We start from the raw sequence: 15281 nt of genomic DNA on the forward strand, positions 1-15281 counted from the left end.
ATGGGGGCCCTGGGCCTGGCCCAGGAAAACATTTTTTCCTCCTAGGCCTCCGGACCTGTGATGGGAGGGGCTGCTATGAAGGTCTCTGACATGCCCTGAAGACATTTTCCCCATTGTCTTGGTGATTAACATTCAGTTCCTTGTTACTTATGAAAATTTCTGCAGCAGGCTTGAATTTGTTCCCAGAAAAATGGAGTTTTCTTTTCTATTGCTTGTCAGGCTGCAAATCTTCCAAACTTTTATGCTTAGCTTCCTCTTGAACACCTTGCCACTTACAAATTTCTTTTGCCAGATACCCTAAATCATCTCTCTCAAGTTCAAAGTTTGACAGATCTCTAGTGCTGGGGCAAAATGCCGCCAGTCTCTTTGCTAAAATATAACACGTATCACCTTTGCTCCAGTTCCAAACAAGTTCCTCATCTCCATCTGAGACTACCTCATATCACTATTATCCATATCACTATTAACATTTTGGTCAAAGCCATTCAACAAGTCTCTAAAAAGTTTCGAACTTTCTGACATATTCCTGTCTTCTGAGCCCTCCACATCTCTAGGGAGTTCCAAACTTTCCTTTATTTTCCTGTTTTCTTTTGAGCCCTGCAAGCAGTTCCAACCTCTGCCTGTTATACAATTCCGAAGTTGCTTCCACATTTTTCAATATCCTTATAGCAGCATCCCACTCTACTGGTACCAATTTACTGTATTAGTCCCTTTTCACACTGCTAATAAAGACATACCTGAGATTGGGTAATTTATGAAGGAAAGAGGTTTAATTGACTCACAGGTCAGCATGGCTCAGGAGGCCTCAGGAAACTTACAATCATGGCAGAAGGGGAATCAAACATGTCCTTCTTCACATGGTGGCAGGCAGAAGTGAAGAGTGAAGTGGGAGAAAGACCCCCTTATAAAACCATCAGATCTCGTGAAAACTCAGTATCATGAGAACAGCATGGAGGTAACCACGCTCATGATTCAATTACCTCTCACCGGGTCTCTCCCATGACACATGGAGATTATGGGAACTACAGTTCAAGATGAGGTTTGGGTTGGGACACAGCCAAACCATATCAGTAACTCTTTAACCTGATATGCCATGATCTCCCTAAGAATTTAGAGCATATGGTGAGGGTTGAGGGTCTAAGAAGCCCAACTTTATTCACTACTTCTGATTAGAATAATTCCCCAATATAAATGGATTTATGGGGAAAAGCTATTACTCTGTGAGAGTATTTTTAAGAAGTTTTTTGAGACTTGAATAATTTACAGTAGAATTCAAAAAGCATGAATTTACTGTAGATGATGGTGATAAAAATAAAAATTGTGTGTGTAATCTGGTGAATGATCTCAATAGAGATGTTTGACTTCTGTGATGGGAGGAAGTACAGGTTTGGGTGGCTAAAAAAAAAAGGTTGCATATGTCTGAAATTGGTGTGGGGAGCTGGTTTCTCCATGGATACAAGAGTATCCTGGAAGAGAAAGCTAATAATGAAAGGACAGCCTGATTTTATTTGTTCTTCAAATATATTGAAACGAATGAATCTAAATAGATCCAAATCATTTTTGAACAAATTCCTTTTCCAGATATTGACTTTGAATACTCTTTCTCAAAAAGTGTGGGTTCAACTACCTGTCCTGTGTTTATGACTCCCAAATTACTATTTCTAACCCATCTCCATTTCTTTTTAATTTCCAAAATGTCACTAATATTTCCAGGAATCTCCTCTTGAATGTCATATGTGGACCTCAAATTTGACAGACATAATTTTTGTATATCATACCAATGATTCACAGTCTCCAACAACCAGAGTTTAATAGTTTTCCTTAAGTTACATAGCTGACGAATGGCAGATCTAAGACTGGAATACAGATCTTTGGATTTCAAATCCTGTATGTTGTAGTTCATTGGACCAGGTGTCAGACAATCAAACCCCTGAATCTGAGGTCCTTCAGTCTAGGCCCTTCACACTTTAGTCTTAACCTACATTTTCAACCTCACCTCCCCTTACTTCCTCTCATTTTCTTTTGTCTAATCACACTGTGCTCATTTCATTTTAACAAGCATGCCTGGCATTTTCCATTTCCCCTTTTCTCATACTGTTCACTTCACTTGGCATGTCTTCCGTCACGCCCACATGCAATCTTGTCTGACCTTCATAGACCAGCACAAAGGGAATCATTTCCTAACCTTTCTCTGATTCATCTCAGTTTGAAGTACCCTCTCCCTGCCATAAATGAGCATAGTAGCTTATCTTTATGTCACTCATAGTGCTTATTACTTTCTACCTTGTATTGTTAATTCATCAGACTTTTATTGCATGCCCATCATGTGCCATTTTTATTTGAAACGTGGAGATTCTTCAGTGAACAAGCTGGTCAATGTCACTGGCCTTATGGGACTCATTGTGTAGTCAGGGAAGAAAGACAAGGTAAAAAGCAATGACCAGGCTGGGAGCGGGGGCTCACGCCTGTAATCCCAGCACTTTGGGAGGCTGAGGCGGGCAGATCAACTGAGGTCAGGAGTTAGAGATCAGCCTGCCCAACGTGATGAAATCCCGTCTCTACTAAAAAAAAAAAAAAAAAAAAAGAAAAATACACAAATCAACCGGGCGTGGTGGTGTGTGCCTGTAATCCCAGTTACTCAGGAGGCTGAGACATGAGAATCGCTTCAACCTGGGAGGCAGAGATTGTAGTGAGCTGAGATTGCACCACTGCACTCCAGCCTGGGCGACAGAGCAAGGCTCTGTAAAAAACAAAACAAAACAAAACAAAACAAAACAAAACAAAACAAGCAATGGCCTAGAGTCCCTGAGTCATAGAGAGATGAACAGGTGCCATGGGACTCCAGAGAAGGATGTCTTGGATCCCTAGACTTGGAATAATGGAGACAATCAGGAAAGGCCTCTTGTATTGAGGGGATGAAACTATAATTTCTTTAGGATACAGTCCTTACTTTATTGGAGTTCCCCTCCAAGACCCATCCAGCCCTATGCCATATACCAAACAGATTATCTGTGGGATTGTTGTATTGGCTTTTTGGATCTCCTCTCTTTTTTAATGTAGTCAGTAACACTTCATTCCTTCCCTGATATTGAGAGTGCAGTTATAATTGGGAGTGCATTAGACAACAAGGGTTGCCTAATAATACATTGGAAATCTGAGTTAAGATATTTCCTATGTGGGTTTTCCCCTTTCACTTGTGTCACAATCTTAATATCACCACAGATGACCATATATTCATTGCAAAACATTTATATGATAGATAAACCTTGTAGAGCAGCCCATTTTCCCTCTATAGCATTTATCATGGATTGTGATTATGTATGTGCATATTTCATAAACGTCTGTCTTCTACACAAGATTAAAAACTCTATGAGGGAAGGAACTATTTCTGTTTTGGTTGCAATTGTATCCCCAGGGTCTAGCACAGTGCACAGCACTCGGGAGCCACTGTGTAAACATTTGTTGAATGAATGAATGAAGAAATTGTCTAAATAGCCAAAATTTGGTATAATTTCTTACCATTACTATGAAGTATAATTTTATTGCTCTATATTGGAACAAAAATCGACAAGTGATTGGACAGTTTTTACACTATAGGTTCTCTTTTTTTCTTCAAGGTAGAAACACTGTGTTTTTCCATAAAAATTCAAGAGATATATTGTATTTATAGCCTCCTAAGAGATCTCCCTTTACTCTTGCACCTCTAGAGTCTATTCTCAGCACAGCAACCAGTGTGATCCTTTAAAAAATGTAAATTAAATCATGTTATTTAAAAAATTCTTTGATACACTCAGAGTGAAGCCAAACTCCTTGCCATGACCTACAGAACCCTCCATAGCCTGTCTTTGTCTACTTCTCTGTTTTCTACCTTTCTTCTTGCTCATTCTATTCCAGACATACTAGCTTTTTTCTGTCATTTTAACTTGCCATGTTCTTTTCTTTTGGAGGACCTTCATACTTGCTTTTCCTTCTGCTTGGTGGACCTTTACTTTAGGTATTTTATGTGATTTGCTCCCTCCTCAAGAAGGCCTTTCCTGGAAACCCTATCTAAAGTAAACCACATCACCCAGCCACTTTATTCTGCTACCTAGTTTATAGTTCCATTTTTCATTACAATTATTCTATCTGTTTACTTTTGGGGAGTCAATCCACTCTACTAGAATATAAGGATTTTTTATCTGTTTTGCTCATTGTTGTGTTACTGGTACCTAGAACATATTCTAACATAGAGTACATGTTCATGAAATATGTTTTAAATTAATTACTATCAGATTATTATCGAGCTATTTAATTTGGAAGAGTAAACTTTTTGTTTTGGTTTATGCTTATTTTTGCTTACCAGTAAGTACTAAGGGGAGTTCTTTGTGTGGTAATTTTGAGCTAGGTGTAAATTTCTATCTACAGACATTCAGTACCCTGGATTTTTGTTGTTGTTCTCTTATTTTTTTTAGATTCACAGGGTACATTGCATAATTGTGGGGACTGGGCTTCTAGTGCACCCACCACTCAAACATTGAGCATTGTACCTAAGGTAATTTTTTCAACCCTCTCTACTTTTGGAGTCCCCAATGTCTATTGTTTCCATCATTAGTCCACAAGTATCCATTGTTTAGCTCTTTCTTATAAAATAGACTATGCAATATTTTATTTTCTCTTTCTGAATTTGTTCACTTAGGATATTGGCCTCCAGCTCCATCCATGTTGTAGGAAAGGACATGATTTCATTATTCATTATGGCTGCTGGATAGTATTCCATAGTGAATATATACCACATTATCTTTATCCAATCAACCATTGATGTACGCTTAGGTTGATTCCATGACTTTGCTATTGTGAATGGTGCTGTGATGAACACATGAATTCAGGTGTCTTTTTCATATAATGACTTCTTTTCCTTTGGGTGGATACCCAGTAGTGGGATTGCCGGGTTGAATGGTAGTTCTACTTTTAGTTCTTTGAGACATAGAAGACTATAAACTTTTAAAGGCAGGAGCCATGCCTATTTTCCTTCACCATTTTACCCCCAGTGCCTTGAAGGGTGCTTAAGGCATAAAAGAGTTTCAATAAGTATGTGTTGAATTGAACATAGTCATATCCTTAGATATATGGATTATATAAACTCCTCATTTCTTTTTAATATTGCTGTGCCATTTCTCAAATGAGAGGCTCTCTAGGGAACCCTCAGATATTGAAATAAACTTTATTTACATTTTTTATTTATAACTAATGTGCAAGGTATGATTCTTTCTTCCAGCCCACCTTTGTCATCCTCTGATTTCTTCTACCTAAAATTTGTGATTTTCCAAATCATGCAGATTTTATTGTTGGACCTATGTACTTCTTTCCATGCCTTCTGACACTCTCCCTCTATAGGCCTTCATTGCCTTTCGTCTTGACTGTCATAGAAACCTTCTAATGCATCTCCCTGCCTTCTGTTTTTCTCATTTCCTAGCCATCCAACACACAGGATGTCAGATTAATCTACAGAAAGTTTGTATTTGCTTATATCATTTCTTTCCTTAAAAATTCTAAACATAACAAACATATAATTGAATCTGTCTACTGAATTAAGTATTGAATTCTTACCCTAGCATTCAAGGCTTTCTTTAGTATTCTATCAATTGAATTTCCAGCTTTATTTTTTTTTTAAATTCACTTCATGAACTCTACTATCCTTCCAAACTTGACAATTTGTAAATTTTGGATACATCCATCACTCTAGTCATGTTGGTTTTTACTGACTCAAATGTCTTCTTTTTATTCTTGTTTTATGAAATCCTTCCAACCTTATATTACATATCCTCTTCTCCATTGATGCCTCTCCTAAGGGAGACATAAAACGAATGCCCAAATAAATGACTTTCATGCTGGGTAAACTAAGATGAGCTGAACCTCACACCAAAATAAATCACAAATGTCAGTGAGACACAAAGCTCTCTGAGGGCAGAGAATGTGCTTGTCTTGTTTTCTGCCTACTCAATTCCTAGGACAGTTTCTGACACAATAGATACTAATAATACAATAAAAAAATATTGAATAATGTATAGTAGAGGGACACAATATTTCACATAATATGTTTCTTGAAGGCAGGGATTACTTTTAAATTTTTGCTCATGTCCTCTATAGCCCTACATAGTAGATGCTGAAGAACTATTTGTTAAATTTAAGGAAGAACATAGTGTTCTACAAGCACTGTAATTACATGAATACTTATCTTTGAACTCAGTTTGTACTAGACTAATGTCATTAACAAGAGGTGGAACTGGGAAAAAATGATGCATTGTCATTTTACTGACAGATTCAAGGAGGATGTAGTCAAAGAAGCCAAACTGAAGGCTTCACAGAGACAATTAAAATATCCATATAAAGAAAGTTAGCTAGAAAACATTCAAAGGCCAAATAAATTCCTCAGTAAGAGAATCAGTCCAATGAAAAAGTTTTTATTGTTTATCACCAATCTTTTCAATCAGTTGCTTATGAAGGGAGTTCGAACAGCTTCATATTGTCATTCTGCATCCTCTATCTTGGACCTTCCACTGTGAGACAATGATGCAACAAAAAAGTCCCACAGTGAAGGAGAAACAAATTTAAATTTTGAAATTGGTGTTGTTTAATGTCGTTCTTCATGTCTTTTTTTTTTTTTTCTTGTTTCCTCTACAAATGCACAGGATCGTTGTACTGATTCACTTTGTGATACTTTGCCCTGGGCAGCAGATCCTCCATGATTTAGACCTTTCTCTATATAATCTTTCCAAATCCAAACTGACATGGTCCCAGGTTCTCAGAATCTAATGTAGGAAAACAGTAAGTCAAGGTGTTATTTGATTGCTTTTGATTACAGTTCTGACACACTTGTATTTTAATGGGTAACTAAAAGCAAAGCCTTTACCCAATAGAAGACCTTAACCAAAGGGATTTCAAGTGCCAAGGCAGGTTAGAATAACTATGAGACCAAAGAATATTCCATCTGACTCTGAGTCCTCTGAGGACCAAATACGGTTATATTAGCCAAGCCTCTCAGGAGAAGAATTGGAATGTTCATTTGTCATTGGGTTATTTTGGTATATCTTTAAAGCAAATGGAACTCATCAAAGAGAAGTACTATTACTTGGAGCTAAAGGTGGTAGTTTGAATGCAATAAAATAAAAATATCACTTTATCCAGCAGGTGGTAAACATATGGAACTGGTTACCTTAGGAAGTGATGCAGGCTGAAAATAGAAAAAATGTCAAGACGGGCTGAGAGAGACTTTTGGGTGCTAGACATAAGGGAAAGTTACATATGTGGTGGGTCTTACCATTCACTTTGTTAAAGGGATGCCATAGGTGACAATCATCTTATCCTCTTATAAGATTTCTATTTGGCTGGATGACAAACTAAGAATAGTATTTGTTACATTCTTATCTCAGTTATTTTGGAAGTTTCATTCCTTTTCTTTGTATCACCTTTAAAATTTTCCCTCTTTTTTATCTCTTTGCTTTTCCCCCGTTCTGAATCCAGAGGTATTTCAAATATTTTCTCTCCACATGAGTCCCAGAATTCCAAACACCTAGAGCTACATCACCCAACTTGGTAGTTAGTAGCCACATGTGGCTCTTTAAATTTAAATGTAAGCTAATTAAAATTTAATGAAATTAAAATTTCAATTCCAAAGTTGCATTAGCCATACTTCAAGTGCCCAATAGCGCCATGTGACTGGTGGCTAAGCTACCGGACAGCTCAGATAAAGGATATTTTCATTATTGCAGAAAGTTCCACTGGACAACACAGAACTAATTAACTTGTCTTAAGCTAGGAAGTGGCAGAGCTGGGTCTGGAACCTGAGTCAGATTTCAAAGCTTATGCTATTAACTGCTCAACTAGATTGTTTTCCATCAATTTCTCACTCTTTCTCTCAAGTTCATCTTGTCTTTATCTTTCTGATATCGCACAAGGAGCAGATGACATGGTTTATGGAAAGATCCTGGTATGCATGGATGTGAACTCCATAAATTCAACTTGGATATTCCCTTTCTTTCACCTAGTACTCAGGTATCTCTTCTTACTCACTTCCCTATCTTCCTTTCCTCTTCTGAAAGATTCATATTGCAATAAATAAGCGTATTACTGATTGGTTTCTTAAAGCAAACCACACAAACATAAGTCTTGGTCAAGCTGTTTTTCCTCCAGGACTTTCTATGAGTAAATATTTGGTAGAAGACTAGGTAAAATAGAAGTCTTCTTGAAAACAAGTAGTAGAAGCGTTTGAGATGAGAAAATGTGGTTATTTTATAAGGATATAAAACTTCCTCCTCCCAAAACCCAGCCCAACCCTATGAAACATTCAGTACCCTGTGATACATTCAGTACCCTGTGTAAAACTAGGACTAAAAGGTCTGTATTTGTATAATTCTTCTGTCTCCCTGTATGCATCTGTATTTTCCACACATTCTCAAACATCTCATATTACTGCAAAATGGATGTTTCATTCGTAAATTTATCTCAACAGGTATTTCCTAAAATGGTGAGCTATGGGATATTATTATGCAAGATGTTAAAATGCGTTCTGTAGGGATAAAAGTCTCTAGTGACCAATTATGCTTGGGAACTACTAGATTTAAAATGCTAAGCAGATTTCTCTAAGATAGTACTTCTCAAAGTCTCGATGTAAATCGAATTAAGTCACTTTCCTGCTGAAAACGGCTCAATCTCTATCAGGGCTACTAGGTCCTACATAAGCATCATCTGGCATCATTCTTCCCCTTATATCACCCTGCTTCAGCTATATGGACTCTCTTGTTATTCCTTGACGACACTAAACTGTTTCCTGCCTGAGGGCATTTCCAGTATTCATTGTTCCCCATGCCCATTCTTCTCCTTGCTATTCCAGTTGTAACAGTCTAGGTTTCAGGTCAGTATCAGCTTCTTGGAGATCCCTTCGCTAATGATTCTATCTAAAGTGCTTCCAAGTCATTCTCCTGCCATACTCAATCTCATTCCCCTGTTTTATTGAATTCAAAGCATTTATTATTATATGGTTATCTCATTTATTTATTCATTGACTTGTGTATTTTATATGTCCCCAGTTAGGTAGGATGTTAGGTCCATGAGGGCAGGAACCATATTTGCCTTATTCACCTCACCATTTTATTCCCAGAACTTACAATAGTTCCTGAATACAGTGGGTGCTCAATAAACATTAACTTAATATGTATTATAAAGGATAATTGAAATTGTAAATAATAGTAATTATTAGTTATTTATAATTAAAATTATAGAAAATATTTAATAATAATTAATAGTAATTAAAATGGACTGAAAGTGTAAATGTTTACTTATATAGAAAATATCATGTAAAAATTTCTCAAAACTTAGTTGAGTATACAGTTACTTCCTCCTTAAACACACTTAAAAAAAAAATTCTAAACTCATGGTCTATAGTACACAAGTTGGAAAATGATCATCTAAATATTTTTAGGATTTTCTTTTTCAACTTTTGGGGTTAAGAATTCTCATAAAATGGATAGAAATGAAAAATTTTGACCAAAAATCTGCTGTAGTTCATAGCCAAGAATCAAAGCCAGCAATTTATTTCTATTCTTCTCACTCTCCTACCCCCCGCCACCCCAATCAAATGCTCACATAAAGTTTCTCCATGGAAAGTTAGCAGAAAGACAAAAAAGAAAACAATAAAAGGAAATAACAATAAATAGCTTTTTCTGGGGACAATCTGGTAAGAGATCCTATTAGGGACAGGGTGATAAAAACAGAAGGGTCATTCTACTTTCTCAAAATGTCAGTGAAATAAAATAGCAATGCAGAGCATTCCTACCTGCAGGCACACAGGAGGAGACTAGAGCTAACAGGAATAGCAAGCCAGCACATCAACAGTTTGAATTTCATCTTGTGAACAGAAGGTGGCTAGACAGATGCGTGGTCCAATGTGATAATTACAAGTTTCTGCTTGGAATACAAACTTTCTTGTCTTCTGTTTCATTTTATTTCTCAGTGAATGAGTTTAAAGAGCTATTTTTGAGATTTTAGTTAGGTTTTCTGCCTTTCTGTCAAGGACACTCATTAAATATTTAGTGGAATTCTAAAAGTTGACTTTAAATTACAATATGCAAGCAGTCTTCTTAGTCATAGGTCAGAAAACACCATTTTAATCCAATTAGAGGGGTCTCTGGCTGAATGCAATTACAAAAGTACTCATAATTTTATTTTTTCAAAAGGAAGGGATAAGATTCTAGAAATGATAGACTAGTGAGCTTAACATCAATCCTTAATGGAATTATCTAGACAATTCATAAAGAAATAGATTGCAAGTACTAAAAAAAAGACAGTGTTGGTCACCAGGAACCAGTATGGCTTCACCAAAGATTATGACAAATTAATTCTATTTTATTAGGTCAATAACAAACCCATATCATAGTGATTGCTTGTGGACTGTAGCACTAGGCTTGTGAATTTGAACCCATAGCTCTATCACTCACTAGTTGTGAGAGCTCAGGCAATTGAGCTCATCTATTAATGTCTCAGTTGTGTGATCTATAAAATCAAAGCAATGTGGTACCTATTTCTTATGAATTTTGTGAAGGTAAGATGTGTTTATACATGCAAAATATTTAGAACAGTGTTTAAGGACTTTAGAGCAAAATCTAGTAATTGCTCAATAAACATTTGTTGTTATCATTTGAGTGCCTGGAATGTGAGCTGGATGGTGACAGTGTTATGTGGCTCCATAGCTAGTTGAATAACTCCAGTCCAAACATACTAATTAGTGAATTTATGGCAATCAGAATGGAAGTTTCTAATCATATTCTCTTCATCATTTTAATCAATTAATTGGGTAAAGTATAAATAAAATGCCTATCAACTCTGTAGATCTTAAAAACTTGTTTCGTTCTAGAAAAATGTGGTGAAGTAAAAATTGGGCATTTAACAGGTGTAAATTTCAAGTTCTAGCTGTCAGGTTTTAAATCAACAAATGCAGGGTGTGGACAGTGTAGTTTAATAGAAGTTTTTATCTATAAGCCTTAGAGGGTTATAACCTGGCATATATATGTAAAAAGGTTATATGGCCAATATGAATCAACACCAATCAACCGTGCTAATGAAGCCTTGGGCTATATACATAAAAATGTATTAACAGAACAGGAGAAGGGCATTGGACCAGCGAGTTTTCTTTTTGTAACATTTGTTGCTGATGTTATTCTTTTAAGAAGGATTTTGACCACTGGACCTTTTTTTTGAAGACAGGAACTGTGTTTTATTCATGCTTGTATCACCAATGTGTAGCATAGTGTCTAAAATGTGATTGGTGTCCATGAAATGTTTGATAAATTTAAAACTCGAATGAATGAAAACATATCTATAAAAATATGACTAAGATGATTAAGAGGCCATAGCTATGTAATATAAGAAATTGTTGAAACACTGAAGTTGCTAAGCCTGATGGTACAAAATAAACTGTCTTCAGATATGTAGGAAAAGTACAAAATTTAGTCTGGGCACTCTGAGGTTAGATTTAGAACTAACAGATTTCAACTAAATCTGATAATGTTTATATGGTAGTTTATTAAGCACATTGTCATACATCATGTTATGTGATTTTTATTGTTATACCAACTCTATGAGGTAGTTACAGCAGGTATTTTACCCCAATTTAACATAAAATATTAATAGCAGATACATTGTACTTACTATGTGTCAAGCATGTTGCATATATAGACTCATTTACATTTCACCATGAGTTAGTTACTCTTATTATCAGGTGCACCTTCAGACAACTAACCTGAGGCATGGAAAGGTTAAGTAACATGCCCAAGATCACACATCTAGTAACTAGCAGAGCCAAAGTTTGATTTGAATCCTGTCAATTTGGGCTCTAGTTCATACTTTTAACTATTACACTGTACTGCCTTCCATGTTCGTGCCTTTCTACAGAATAGTATACTGAGTCTCAGATAGATCAATTGATTTGCTCAAGATGACAAAGCACCTAAATTCTGACTAGACTCAGTTTTCTTGTCACCATCCCTGGGTGTTCCTCTTATCAGATGAAATTTGGACTTTTTAGAGCCTTTCAACTGTGAGATCAGACGCAGAGCCTGGTTACTTATCTGTGAGACAAGCTATGGAGGGGATGCCTACATAGAATGTGAAAGGTATTTTGTTTGTTGTTTGTTTTTTGAGATGATGTCTTACTCTTTCCCAGGCTGGCCTCAAACTCCTGGGCTCAAGTGATCCTCCCACCTCAGGCTCCTGAATAGCTGGGACTACAGGCACACACCACAGTGCCCAGCTGGAACTTAGATTATGTTTAAGGCTTATTTCAGCTTTTAAAATTTTATGAGTCTATGAACATGTTTCAGATATTATAGGTTCCAGGCGTCCCAGACTTACTGAATCTATTGCTGGGATAGGACTAACATGCCAAGCGATTCTCGTCAGCACAAATTTTGAGAGACACTCATTGAAAATTGACCAGGGTCATATTAGCAAGAGTTTTAGAAATCATGCTAAGGATAAATGGATAAATAAATCATTTTAAGGAAAGAGGAGCATAAAAGGATTTTTTAATTAGGAAGTTTACTCTAGCTATACCGAGAAGGATGGATAAGAGAAAGGTGAAAATGGAGGCAAAAGGCAAGGTAGTGATCTATTTTACCAATCGAGACATGATATATTTCTAATTTCAGAACAAGAGTTATAGGTAGGGTGTTGATCAGCTCAGAATGATATTATAGACCATGCATTTTAAAAGAAAACAACCAAACCTTCACATGATCCTCTCATACTTTACAATTTTTACCCTGTGTATCTAATTCTATTCACATTTAAGTTTTTCTGAGTCCCCACTTCTCCTCTGACAAGTTCCAGTGTCTGCCTCCTCACCTCGACCTTTGCACCCTTTCTTCAGTAACCCAGGTCCAGGTGCTTTCAGGACATCACTTCATTTCAGATTCAACATGTCTGAAATGGAACTCATTACATTGCCTGAGAAATGGATAACTTTCACATTGTGAATGCTGTATTGGTTTCCTTAGGGCTGCTGTACAAAGTACTATAAGCTGGGTGGCTCAAAACAACAGAAATTGATTATTTCACAGTACAGGAGGATGGAAGTCTGAAATCAAGATGTCCTCAGAATTGTCTCCTTCTAGGGGCTGGGGACTCTGAGGGAGGGTCTGTTTCATTATTTTCTATCTAGTTTCTGGTGGGTGCTGACAATCCTTGGTGTCTATTGGTTTGTGGTTGCATCACTCCAATCTCTGCCTCCATCTTGACATGGCCATCTTCCTTCTGTGTGCATCTGTGTCTGTGTCCTAATAAGTACACCAGTCATTGAAGTTTTTTGTTCCCACCTTCTCAGTGACTTCCTTCTTGCAGGGTTCTGTGTCAAGGAAACTATGTGTACAATAACAAAATGGTAATCTAATACTTAATAGCTGAGCCAGTATTCAATAATAAACAACATAGGGTTTTTGAAGAAAACTGAGTTGGAGGCTTAATGGAGCCTTTACTCATTTCTACACTCCTAATCTTGGGACCTGTGTATTCAGGTGTGGCTGTTTGGGACAGAAGGTAGCTGGGAGAGAAGGGGGGAAGCCAAATCTCAAGAAGGGCACTCTGTCCATTGATTCAACCAGGTACATGAACCAGCACATAGAGGAGACAAAAAGAATGCCAGGTTTGTTCCTGAGGGGAGAAAGTAAGTGGAAGAAGGTATGGAAGTAGAGGATGACTGAGTCTGCACTAATGATATAGATCCTTTATAGAGTACAAATGAGAGAGTGTCATGAATGGGTTCTGGAAATAAACCTATGTGCAATGTTCAACATTCACATTCTGTATTTCAGGCTTTGATAAGCATACCAACTCCCCTTCTCTCGTGGAAGTGTTGTTAATGGGACAGACAGAGGGAGAAGCTTGATAAGAAGGGCAGAATTTCCCTCTGAAAGGCTCAAAATAAGGAAGCTTTTATTATATAGTGATCGTATGTTCTCTAGCTCCTGGCAATGATTTTAAGCAGAAGGACTAAAGAAGAAAGCAAGAGAATAAATTGGAGGATGTGGACAGATGATTTTGAGCAAGTATATCACTGGAGAAAAAGAAGTCTGTCTATTCAGGTCCTCAAGAAGCATTTTGAATCTTTACCCTTCAGAACAAGAATAAACCAGTAGCAATGCTATGTAACCTATTTAACCTGAGTTTTGCAACCCTTCTCAACAAATACAACTACTTTTCACAAATCAGATTGAAGCCTTATCACTGATCTCTCAGTGACACTACAGAAAATGTCACTTATTGTTCCCTTTATTCTGCTATATGTTGATTAAAATGAATCACTCTTTTCCAGAGAGATCTTATGTTCCTTTTGTGAACTTGGTTGCAGTGGTTTTGAACTGCATCCCAGCTCTAAATCCCAATCCAAATTGCTCCTGAAACTTTTCTTTCTTGAGGGAGCAGCCTTCTTGGGTATGAGCCTGGGAATCATTGCAGCCTAATCAGCTTGTCATCACTTAGTGCCACATATTCTTGTCTTTGGCAAGCATTTATTCTGAAGGGCATCATGTAAAGCACATGATGCTGTCTCCATTGAACTTATGCTTATAAGAAGAAAATAAGGGGCTATAGAAAATTTATTTTTAAATTGAATTTAAATAGTTTTGCCACATTTTAAATGTCAGACGGAACTGTTCCACAGTACAAATCTGCCAAGTCTATGCAGGCGGCTGTTTTCAATAGGACTGTTCGTGCCCTATTGTACTAATCTTTTTTGAAACACACACCTTGCTGGAAAAGGCCAAAAACACCCACACAGGCAGTGGGCACTGTTACTTTTTTCTAGCTCCAAGTGGATGAATAGGCTCTTATTCCATTTGGTGTGTTGCACTGTTAAGCATTTCTCAATCGTTTTCTTCCCTTGATGGACATTGAGCCTTCCTGTGACACAGCAGGCAACAGTCCTTGTACTCTCCCACATGGCCATCCACTCCCCCAGCCATCTGCCCATCTATCTGCCTCCCCTTGATCACCCTCCTTTTCCCCCCCCACAGAGATTAAATCCTCAATTCAAGAATGATCAGGAATTACATGCACTGGATAAGTATAAGAATGGTCTGGTCTAGAATTTACTAGTTCTTTTCAACCATGAATGCTGAAAATCTTCCTAATATGTACACATTTCCATCTTAGAAAGGTGATGTCTGGTTACTGACAGTGACATTACCTTTGGCAATTTGCAAGGTCCTTATGACATTCTATGTCCCTAGTATACTTGTTGGTTTAGAACTCAA

Source organism: Papio anubis, chromosome X, assembly GCF_008728515.1.
Source record: "Papio anubis isolate 15944 chromosome X, Panubis1.0, whole genome shotgun sequence".
In the NCBI taxonomy this organism is placed as follows: domain Eukaryota; kingdom Metazoa; phylum Chordata; class Mammalia; order Primates; family Cercopithecidae; genus Papio; species Papio anubis.